Below are 12,375 nucleotides of genomic sequence, written 5' to 3' on the forward strand. Positions count from 1 at the left end.
ATAAAACAAAATATCCTGACATATCAGAAGCCCAGGGAAAAAGTAATTCTAATATCCTGCAGTTCACATGCTGCTGTGCTTGTAATGGGACATTTCAACAAGTCACAGTTAAAGGCTATGGGAACTGGACAAGTGCCAAGGGAAGATATTTTATGCCATTTAGCAATTGTGCCCCTCTATTCCATGCAACTCTTGTAACATTTTGTTTATTTATTTTCATATTAACGAATTACAATGTAGCTTGACAAATGACAGGAAGCCACAAAATACATACACATTAGTCCACAAAATATGCAAAACTATTTCACCTTTTCAGCAACATGTTATTGAACTTGTTTTTGTACCTGGTACATATTTTGCCCACTGCAGGCATGAACATCCAGTTTGGATGGTGGTGTCTATTCTCAGTATCATTTCATGACCAGTTTTCCATTCAGCTTCCCAACACTTTTTTTAATCAGCTGACCTGAATTGCTGTGAGTTTAGACCAGAAAAGTAAATTCATGAAACCAGACGCCATGGAAGTTTTAGCTGAATAATCACTGCACAATATAGTACAAAAGCAAAAGACAATTTACAGAAACAGGATAAAAATCATTCTTCTGTATGTTCCCAGGACTACCCTTCCCCCAAACACAGTGAGGTACGCTGCTGAATCTTTACAGGCTCAGCGGCAAGGTTTCACTTAATGTGTAAACAAGAGAATAGCCTCTTACAGGATCAGGATGTAGGAGGGTCTCAATAGGTGGAAGGGAAGGAAGTGCATTCAGGAGTCTTTTAGTGGAAGGAGTACACAAGATGAAGAAGGAGACATGCAGCAGATTCCCTTTTGACAAAAGCAGAAATTCCTAGAGATTACTGAAACTACAGAAGGGAATGAACGTGGCATATGAGACAGAGCTTAACAACAAGGCAAACATCCTATGTGTAACTCGAGCATGGAATCAGAGCTCTTCTATTTTTATACAGGGCCTTCAGGGACATCTTACAACAGAGCATCCCTACAGGGATTAGAGAAAATAAAACATTGGGATGCTATACAGCTTGAGCTATAGTGGCTCAAGCATCCTGGAATCTCATACCAGCTTCAGTCACATATTTTCTATCCAACTCACGGTTAGTCTAGTGTCCCACACGCAAGTGAGTCATAACAGGACCTGTATATGGCCACAGCCTCCCCCCCGCGATCTACCTAGAGAGATAGAAAGATAATCGCATTTCAGGCAGTTCTGACAGAAATCTCACTGCTCTCATCAGGGAAAACTGGTGGCAATATTATATGCCAGTTTTCCTGATGTTCTGTTCTTTTCAGGTAGCAGAAGCAGCAAAAAAAGCAGTGAAATCCAGAGTCTGTATGTACATAAAGATGGGATTAAAGTTTTCATTGCAGCACAAGAAATACAAGTCCAAAATATACACCTAAATAAAACTCAAGTTCCTGAGGAACTCAGCAACTAATCTCACCACAACTAACAGGAACCAGGCTCATTTTTTTTAAACTAGGTTTGCTGCTTTTACCCTGAAACGAAAACATCACACCTGTACAGGAATCTTCTGAATGGACAAGAAGATCATAAACCACATTAAACAGATCTCTACAACTTTCTCTTCTCATAGTTAAATTTGTTTGGCCTAATTACATTTTTTTAATGGTTTCTAATTGGAAACAGAATAGGTTTCCTGGCACTGGACTATCTTACTCTTCACAAACACAGTAGCAGCCAACATCCTCACACAAATTTCATTATCCTAAGTTTTTTTTGGCTCAGTTTCTAATTGTACACCTAAACTAAATAGATAACAGCTCTAATGCACCTATCCAAAGCAATAGAACCCTAGGGAACCATCTCCTTTTGGCTATGCACAGGAAAGGAGCCACAGCAGGATGGAAAGTAACCAACTCAGCAAGGTTTCTTCCACACAGGGTGAGAGATTTCAGCAAATTCTTCTCTCAAGGAGTACCTGATGCAGTTATTTTTTCGAGACCAAACTGCAAAACCTTAGAACTTTATCTAGAACTAGTTGTTGGTGGAACCTCCCTACCAGCTAAAATGCTAAATCAACCTTCATTAGATCTCAAATCTTGAAATCATCTCTCAACACTTAGAAAAGTGGTTTTGAAACCATGGCCTACATTAAATTATATTAACTACATTAAGATATATGTCATTGTCTGAATTAATTGTGGAGAGCCTGCAAGGGGTTATAACAACAATAACAACACTATGGCATTAAGTATACATTTGCTATAAAAGTATGCAGGCCTCCTGAGGAAAAAGAATGGTGGTCAAACTGAAGACGACTGAAAACCAGCATTTCCCAGATCAGAGAAATTGGATTGAGTGTTACAAATCAGCCTTCCCCACTACCACCGGTTCTAAGATGCTACAAGATGTAAATGAACAGCTTAAAATATTAACTACTAGGTACTTGAAACTAACCACATTCATCATCAAAACCACATTTTGGAGGAAAATAAATCAATAGACGCATGTTTTGAAGTTTGCTCACTAGAATAAGACAATTTAGAAAGCAGGTAGGTTAAAAGATTATTTCTTCAGGTTGCTAAACAAGAACAAAAAGTTAAACACATTTATCAAAAGCTAGCTGTCAGCCACTAAATTTGCAGATGTACATCTGTAAGATAGGAAACTTCTCCCACACAAATAGGGAAGACCTCAAACTGCCATACAGTTAAAAGAATGAGTCAAAAGGGGCTTCCCTTTATGTAGGAGTAACCCCTCACCATCTGCCAAATAACCAGTGTAATTTAATTTGTTTGGCAGAGAAACATTCAGGTTGAGACAAAACTGATTTCATAAAAATTATCATTTATTAGCACTGTTAGGAGGACTTGTTTCAATGAGGATACGTATCACTGGCATACTCTGCTCAGAAAGCGCATATACTCCCATATAATTTTTATTGTACAGAATTTCCTGCCTCTCATCATTTATTACTACTATACATAAAGACTGCAAAAAGCTTTGAACACAAAGTTAGGGAAATAGAAGGCCACAACAAATTCCTAAGTTCATATAAATAATTTGTGCATCTTGTATGCACAAAGAAAATCACTGCACCTTATCTGAGAGTGAGCCAAATCACTGATCTACAAGAATTCAGGAATGTCGGTCATTTCAAATACCAGAAAGGGGGAGCTCATCCATCGCATAACACAAGCTGCATAGACTGGAGGACAGACTTGGTCCACTAATGTAATAATCTTCATAGGAGAAAAAGCCTATCTTTCCAAATGCTGCAACAGCTGTACTGTAAATCAGAACACAATTTTGCTTCACTCAAGTCATTGCCAAAACCAAAACAAATACACCATAATAAATTACTTCTATAAATCTAAGACAAAAGAGGTTATATAGTTCTACAATCCACCTCCAGCTTCTTGGCAAGGAAACACATGTATTCAGCAGATCTATACTACACAGGAAGCTCCCTTGATACATTGAGATTTTTTTATTTATTCTTAACTGTCTCTGTCATACAATGAACTTATTAAGATTTCCAACAGAAATGCCTACACTTACAAATCAAATCAGAATGTAATTGAATTTCCATTATTTTTCAAAATCATTAACGTTATGTGTCACAATCCCTACTGCCTTCAGTGTAGAACAACAGCCTATATGTGAGCTCTGTAATTAACCTGTTTCAGACCCATGACCTACAGATAAGCTGTTCTACCAGAATCTAAACAGGTCTCTTGCAAGGTCAGAACTAAACTTATTTGAAACAGATGCCCTTTCCAGCTGACTCCCAGAATTTTACAACATGCTGCAACAGCAAAATAAAATTCTAAAGTTGGCCAACTACTCTGTTAAAGTTAGAAAAAACATTTAAAAGAATTATTAAATATAATGCATTTCAATTTGTTAGCAATAAGCAGCTACAGCTAAATTTAGAGTACTATTCATAGAATGGATATGGACTAATGGCTTTCATGTTTTCCGCAATAAATTCATTATTTCACCATAAATACATCATAAACTTATACATCATAAATATCATATTTTGCCAAACAATTATTTGTAAGCCAAACAATTCATCAATATAGCATACACAATGTAAAATAAAGTGTTCTCTGCTGAAGTTGACTAATTTGACCATTTGGATACTTAGGGTCATAAACGATGTTTTTCTTTCAAAAATGTACTTTGGCAGAGAGGAAATGAAAAGATAGGGGATGTATACTGACAAAGTAGCAGTTTTAAAGTCCCTCCTTCAATAATATCTTAAGTTGTTTCATTTTGGTTATTGGAGAGTTAATCATTGCTGTCATAGTGCAAGAAATGCTGCTCAACTGGATTACTGCCAGCACATGGAAATGAGGATCCACAGTTACAAACTAAGCAGTTGCACTGCTTCTTTGCTAGTACGTTTTTATGGCAAAACATGTTTCTACTCATGAAGTGGCTAGAAACTAGCATACCACTGTTCATCCCCACAAATATTACTACTCTGAAACTAATGTCTATTTATAATACACAAATATTTTGTGGAATTAGATCAAAAGTTCTGTGATTCCAAGGATATTTGCAAGCTATATTCTACACAGCATTTTCTAATATAAACTGCCTATGACTTCATAATTCATGTCTTAAATGTCAACAGAATGTTATTGTAGGTATCAGACAAAAGAATTGTAATACAGATTTGGAAAAGTATTTAGCAGTATTTCCAAATAAAATTAAAGCAGAAGTCTCACATTGACTTTACAAACTAGGTACTTTGACATCTCAAAAACGTACGGGGGATAAAAGCTTTGTGATTCCCTATGGATATAATCAGAATAAAAACAATAGAAGAGGGAGACTGCAAATGGAAATTAATATGGACCTTTTAGTACCGTCTATGTCTGGCAACATCAGATAATGCTCCTAGAGAAGAATATGCAGCCATTGGAACATGCATATACCTGGTTGCTGAAACTACAGGGAGGAAAACATTTATACTCATAGCCATTCAATGAGTATAAAACCAGAGAAGCTTACCCCTTCCTGTAAATGTGATCTGGGACTGTTCATTTCAGTGAAATTATATACTGTCTCCACTTGCTCTAAGACCTAGGGCTATGAGAATACACAATTGTTATCAGTCACTAGTGGCCCTGGGACAAACCTCCTGCTCCATGGCAAATGCCTCCAGGTATGTTTTTATCTTGTCATCAGCGAAAGACTGCTTACCCTCAAAGTACGAGCAGCAAGGTATCTCACATTTACTGCAGGGTAAGAACCTTTGACTCTTACCGGGAAAGAGCTGACATGCTGCTAATTCCCATCTCCACTTAGCATTCAGCAATCTGTTTGTACATCCATACGTTAAGTATTTGTCATTTGGGTACATCAGGCTTCAGAGATTTAAAAGCAATACAGATCAATGCGAGTCATGAAGATAATCTTAGATTATCAACCTTTATTTTGAGAACAAAATTGTTATGCCAATATAAACCAAAAGGAAAAATCATTACTGATCCACACTAGGAGTGTCAATTGACTTTTACAAAAATAAGCTGGTCGTGACTTCTTAAAACCTAAGAGAATAACTAAAAGCGTTCTCTCTTATGGAAACCCTAAATACTGGAAATAGTTTCTTGTGAGAATACAACTTTTTTGACACTCAACTTTAGTTCTACTTTCAAAATATTCTAGCATTGTCTACAGCTCTACAGGATTACTCAAAATATAATTTTCAAAAATAAATGTTTTCAAAGAGAAATTTCACTTAAATAAATGTCTCATTTTATCAAGTTCTGTTCTGGCTAATATGGCAAAATTCCATTCTTCTGAATGGGAAACATGCCTATTAGAGCAAACTAATAAGCATGTGTACAAAAATAATGCATTTATTCTAATGCTTTTTTTTTTTTCCAATAAAAGATGAGTATCAATTTAAAACAAATACTATCAAAAGTACAGGCCCAAAGTTTTAACAAACTGCAGCTGTGGTATGAAGAGAGACTTCAGAGACAATGTTTTGTGTTCCCCCTGCTGGTTAGCAATTAACTTCAAAACACTGTTCCTGGAGGTAGGCATCAAGATGCTATGGTACTAAGAGATGTTTTGCATACTAGAGAAATAAGAATTCGAACTTACTTTTTAAAAGGAATCACATCATTACACACTGTGACTAGATGAGGCTCTGGACACACACCCAAAGTTGAAACACGTGTCAGAATCAAACAAGACCTCCCCAGAGAGAGAGAGAAAGCAGGGCAGAAGAGGAAAAAATTTGAAGTGTCACTTTAAGCTTAACAAGGTTGGAGTACAACAAACAATTGGGGGAAGCAAGTCGCAGAATAAAGGACTCTTCACTGAAGGAAGCCAACAGCCTGCCCCCTCTGACATGGCCCTCCCTTCCTCCCCCAGCCAGGCAGGGAACCCAAGCACAGCTGCAGCACCCGGCATGGGCTCAGGTCTGTGTCCTGGGCAGCCATGTTCCTGCTCGGCTGGGATTCCAACCCTGTGAGCTTCCTTGAGTTAAGCTGGAGTTCTTCAAGGAATATTCATCTGCCAAGAAGGTTTTGATAATGCTCTCGGAAATGCTTTGGCAGGACACCTGTGCAGTGCTAATTAAAATCCAGCTACCAACTTATGTTGTCTCTGGGGTTCATGGAAAAACTGTGTGGACTGCAATGAAACAAAGTATTCCCGGCAAAAAGCAGTAAACAGACAGATACATGTCTTTAGAATTAGTTGTATTAGCACACAGAGTCTTAAGGTCTTCCCTGTCCGAGGCTGCAGGTCCCTGTGAGCAGAACCCAGCTGGTACCACAAGTCCTGTCCAAGAGCGGGAGGCTCCCCCATCCACTGCAGGATCCATCCCAAGCAGGGGGCTGGTATCAGCCTAGTGGGCACCATCCAAAATACATAGTTTGGTATAGAAAGAGACTCGACCAGGAAAATTTCTGTCTCGGAACAAAATCATGGCACTTGATCGTCCAAGTCTTTCTCCTCCAAACTCAATGCAAAGTTTTACAAACCCAGTTAAGAGGCTGCTATTAAAACTGAACTGTGATGATGATAATGCATTTGAGAAGAAAATAGTAAGTGACAGCAGCCAAACTATAGCAGCTACAGCTTCACAGAAGTGAAGTAAGTAGATTTGCACCTGGTTACATCGCCAGCACATGGAAAAGGCATAACCATACACCACACCTGGAGTTGTACAAGGACCATACACATCATCTTCAACACTGCCTGTCTTCAATGGCAGTAACTTTGGACTTACAAGCACGGCTGAAACCGAGGAAAGTTCAAGAAGTTACTTGATGTCCCCCTGACTTGAACGCCGCAGGGCTGCTAGGAGAGGCGTGCTCAAAAGGCCGCAGTCAACCAACTCCAGCGCATCCACTGCGAAGCACGCGGCGAAAATCCCGCTGAGAAGCCGCTGCCCTGCGAAGTTGTAGAGAAGCAGCACGGTACCGGCCTGCGTTACCTCCTCAAACACCAACTTCACACAACGCTCCCGCGTTAATAATCTCACCGGCTGGTCTCGCACCGGGTACAGTGACCCCAAACCGCACCGCGGCACCGACACCTGCGGAGCGCTGCGCTTGACACCCGTCTGTCACCGCCACGGCCCCCCGCCCAGCACACGCTGACGCCCCGGCCACCCCGAGACACCTGCAGCTTGCCTGCTCCAGAGCTCCGGCGTGCCTCCCACAGACCTGCCCGCCGACACCGGGGCGCGACGGGCACTGTCAGCCCTCGCCCCCCGCCGCGCCGGCCCCGAGGGGTGACAGGCACCGGGGTTCCCCTCGGCGGCAGCCCCGCCCGGCCCGGGATAGCAGCGGCCGTACGTACCTGGCAGCGGCTCTGTCCGCGCCGCGTCCCGCGGGGGCAGGCGCGCAGCAGAGCGGCTACGCCATGGGCGGCGCAGGAGGGCAGCCCTCGCCGAGGCCGCTACTGCCCGGCCCGCGGTGCGCGGGAGGCGGCGGCGAGGAGGAGGAGGCGGTGGCTCCCGGCCGGCCCCCAGCCCAGCAGTAACCCCATGGCGGCAGCGCGGCGCACACGGCGGGGCCGGGCTGGGCCGGGCCGGCTGAGGAGGGGCCGCGCCGCCATTGGGCGCGGGGCGGGGACGGCGCCGTCACAGCCCCGCCGCTGCCTCCGCCCTCCGCGGCCCTGACGGCCCTCCGCTCCCTTCGCCGCCGAGGCGATTTCGTCGCGCAGCAAGGGCGAGGGGGGAAGAGTGCTCGAGGGGGGCTCCCGGGGTCCCCACGGCCGGGCGGTGCTGCCCCGCCGGCCCGTCACAGCGGTGCTAACGCCTGGCACCGCTGGCGCTTCGCCAGCCTTAACTCCCCTCACAGAAATGAGCCCTGATCACGTTATTACCCGAACAAGCAAACGTTCTTGTATTTCTACGGAGAACACGCAGGAATAGACTAATTTAAATCGTTTTGTGTTTGTTTGGTTTTTTGTTGTTGTTGTTTGTTTTGTTGTTTTGTTTTTTGTTTTTATTATTATTATTATAGTGCTATATGAGTTCAAGAAGTGCACTAAGAGTTCCAACAATGCCCACTCTTGAAAATGCCAATTTGCAACCCACAAAGATACGTTGCCACCTACACTTAATTGTGATTTCTCCCCATTTGGATGGGTCGCACACAGCTCTGCATGTAAGCTCAGTAAACAGCTTAGTCTTGGGAAGCGCCGGGCACCTCACAAAGACTGGGCCTCAAAACTTTTACATTATCTGTGCATAAGACCTTTAGCGAGTAAATCAATGGTTGCTATAACAAGCATTCAGTTTGCAATAAATATTTCAGTGAACAGGCTTATAAAACTTGCAGAAACAAGTACAATACAAGTTCAGGCTGCCCATTGGCAGCCTAAACCCACTTACACATTTTTTGATTTATTTTTAAGCATTTGAAAAGTTGGCATGTTGGAACATATAATCCTCTCTTATAATTCTAAGTCTATATGTAGGATGCAAAATTTTTGCAAGGAGATGTCAAGGTGGGGGAAGTCCCTTCAACAAAGAAGAAAATTAGTATTCTACAGCACCAAAAGCAACACTTTTCAAGGCATATTGTGTCTGCTTTGCCTCTGCTACCTGAAATTCCAGAGTGCTGATTAAAAATGGGACTGAAACTTTTAAGTAGACCAGTGGTTTTTGTTATTTTAAAAACTCACTTGGGTCCCAATTCTGCAAAGATTAAATTAAACAGGTTACACTCATTCAAATGAGCAGCCATCAGAGCTGTTAAAGTGTATGAAATGCATGCACAAGTCTTGGAAAAATCAAGTTCTTTGTACACAGACAAATTTTTTTCACCATTATCAGTGATGATGGTTAAGAACTGCTGATTAAGAAGCACTATCAATACACTGAAGTGACAACCAATCTAACTAACCAATCCTTTTCAGGGACAGGCTTTATTAAAGTGGATACAATTCCATATTATTTTGTTTGAATCTTTACAGTTCTAAGCTGCGTAGATACCCCAGCCTTGGTCAGCCCAAACCCAAAGATCACAGTTATAATGTATAGATGCATCCCACATTACTCTGGATTTGCAGAAGCTTAACAGCCTTGCCATCAGCCACATTCTTGAGTGCTTGACACATTGGCTACCCAGCAAGGAGCTCAGCTGTGCAAGACGCTTAGCACATTTGCCACTGATTCAGCAAATAACTTGAAGCACATAATTTTAAGCAGAAACTATTGACAATCATAGTGTTATCTATAGTAAGCCAATGCTTATTTTTTTTGAACTAAAGCCACGCTGTTCAACTTCCTGTGAAATCAAATTTCACATAAACTAACATTTTTTATTACACTGGAGTTTAACAACAGAATTAGAACTAGTTTGTTCTCAAAACGTTGCCATACAAAATCGTTATTGCCTGGGTAATCTCCACAACTCTATGGAACTCAATCATATCTGGCTTCAGTAATGATGCTAGACTGGGGCTTTGGAACTAAACATAGAGCTAGAGACTACATGCTGTAGTTAGTACAACAATGAATATGGTTCCTGCTAATGAACATATTCTCATGATGAACCCATTGCCACAAGCAGAAGTATACTCGGAATAGTTACTGCAGTATGTAGGCATTTGATGATCTCTTGACACTATTTAACACAATCTTAGCACTATTTAAAAGTGCTTAACCCACCAAAAGAAATAAGAGGGTATACAGCCTTACAAAATGTTAATTTCCATATTGACTGGGATATTCTAATTCTGAAAGCAGAATTAATTCCATAAATGAGCAGCTTAGTATGAAAATATTTTCCTACCAAAGTATTTCAAGATCACAGAAATGATTCTTAGACATTAGTAAGGACTAACTCTTACTTACAGGTAGTTTTATGACTTTGTCTATACAACGTTTAATTTGAAGGTTCAATTACCAAAATTAAGCCATCAAAAGCCTCTTAGGAAATAACTCATTAATACAAATGAATGAGGTAAAATTCTGCATTCCTTACTGAATGATTCTGCATTCCTTGAACACCTGGAACTTTTGCCAAAGTTAAGTAAATGTTAGTGCTGAACTGTTAGGCCTGTCTACACTTGAAAGTTACTTTGGATTAAGACAGGGAAATAATTTCAAGTGCTGCAGCAAATCTGGAAAAATTCCAAGTATAATCAAGTCATATACAACCCTATTCTGGAAGATACCATGGGTTTTGAGCTCAAAATTCATGCTACATATCTAAATTTAAATAACACAGTCCCAAAGATTCCAGAATAAAAAAGGGAGAAAAAAAAAATCACAAAACTCCAGCATGACTAACCATCCCCTTTGTGCCTCCTTCTCTTACCTGCATGCCTTGCACAAACTCCCCTATACCCAGCACTCCACTTTGACTGGATCTGATATGCCCCTTACGTTTTTCTGATAAGGTATTTATAGGCCCTCAACCTAACAAGTGCAAACACAGCCGACCAGAAGAGGGAGGAAAGAAAGAGAATGTATGAGAGAAGGGGAAAAAAAAAAAAAATCAACAAAAGATCAAACAAGAAAAATATGAAACTAGCATACCTTCACTGTTCAATCACTTCTTTCTGGCTGGATCCCACACTGCACGTTGTCTGTTTAGAGCCAAATCCAAAACCTAGTCAAATAGGCAGAAGTCAATAGGTGACTTTAAACTTTTTAGTTCTGGACAATTCTCTTCAGATTTGATCATAAAACACCTAGAATTTAATAGAGGTTGTAAAAAAATATTAAATGACATACACAAACTTTCACATTAAAGCCCACATATTAAATAACTCATATTCACCTCTGTGAATACTTAAACTATGAAAGTATACATACGACTAAAATTGCACATGTGGTCTGCAGTATCAGGTCCCAAATTGCTGTATTCTGTTTTCAACTTTAAAAGCATACTGCATGTTTGTGGTTTTGGGACCGTATTATGGATGGATTTTTTTGCAGCCAAGATGTAAATACCACAAGCTAAGATCTTCTAATGTATACAAACGTCTAATTACTTTATTATTTTTTATTTATATAATATCCACATGGTGCCAAAGGTTATACTGAAAAACATCAAGACAAAGCTGTTGCCTAAAGAGCTAATAACTTATGTTAGCTAAGGTAAGAGAAAGAAAAAAATACACAAAATAATTGAACACTGAAGCTTGACACATTGTATTGGTTTTGTGGCCTGGATATTTTCTTTTAGCTCTTTCGATCTTTTGTTGATTTGTTTCAATTTTTTTTCTTGTCTTCCAAAACTGACTTGACTGCAAGTCACAGTCCACTGGGTCACAACACAGAAATGGAAGGAGATTCAAGTACAGACAGCCTCCCAAATGAAGCAGAGATAAATCAAGCAGGTACATATGCAGTCATGATCTTTTCTAAATTAAATTTCATCCAGCACAGTAAAAGTACCTGAAATAAGACTGCTTAAGCTGCAGCTCTGTTCTGAAATAAAACTGGCTAGATGTTCAGAATCTACCTATAAATCCCAATGAATTTAGAAAATATTTCATCTGAATTTAAAAATAAAACAAGTCCTTGTTTTATTAAATAAAGCTAACACTTCGTTATCAGTCTGTTTGCAAAGGGGCTTGAGGGCAAGGAGGTCATGAGATTGTTCGTTTAATGTATAACCTTATAAACGTCTTAAGATATTTTGGGGACCAAAATTGACATTTTTAAGTGGAACAAGCTAAGTATCTTTTCAGTATATGCTCTGCTTCCAAAACTGCTGCCCCATAAAGAAAAGTCACCTAATTAAACACATTAGATAGGAACTTAAATACCAACCCATGGCAAGTTTTCTGGATTTGGGAATCAGAATAGTTTCTTATTTTTTGTTTGATCTCCAAAACTTCAAGGAAGGAATTCTGTGCTGCTGATTCCTGGTTAGTTTTAGAATTGCTCCTG

General features: G+C 40.3%; 1 protein-coding gene across 3 annotated transcripts in view; it reads right to left on the reverse strand.

The window, feature by feature from the left end:
• The window catches only part of TGFBR3 (transforming growth factor beta receptor 3), a 161,014-nt gene that overhangs the window by 128,734 nt on the left and 19,905 nt on the right, over positions 1 to 12,375 (reverse strand). Inside the window, exons 1-2 of one of the 3 annotated variants that reach the window (XM_084527513.1) lie at positions 7,821 to 8,011; positions 7,246 to 7,409 (exon numbers count right to left, since the gene is read on the reverse strand). The gene's annotated coding sequence lies outside the window, so the exon portion shown is untranslated. Of the gene's footprint in view, positions 1 to 7,245; positions 7,410 to 7,820; positions 8,012 to 11,013; positions 11,087 to 12,375 lie in introns of those variants that run through there. The other 2 variants (XM_084527515.1, XM_084527514.1) reach the window with 2 other exon arrangements.

Source organism: Aythya ferina (assembly GCF_964211825.1).
Source record: "Aythya ferina genome assembly, chromosome: 8".
Lineage (NCBI taxonomy): Eukaryota > Metazoa > Chordata > Aves > Anseriformes > Anatidae > Aythya > Aythya ferina.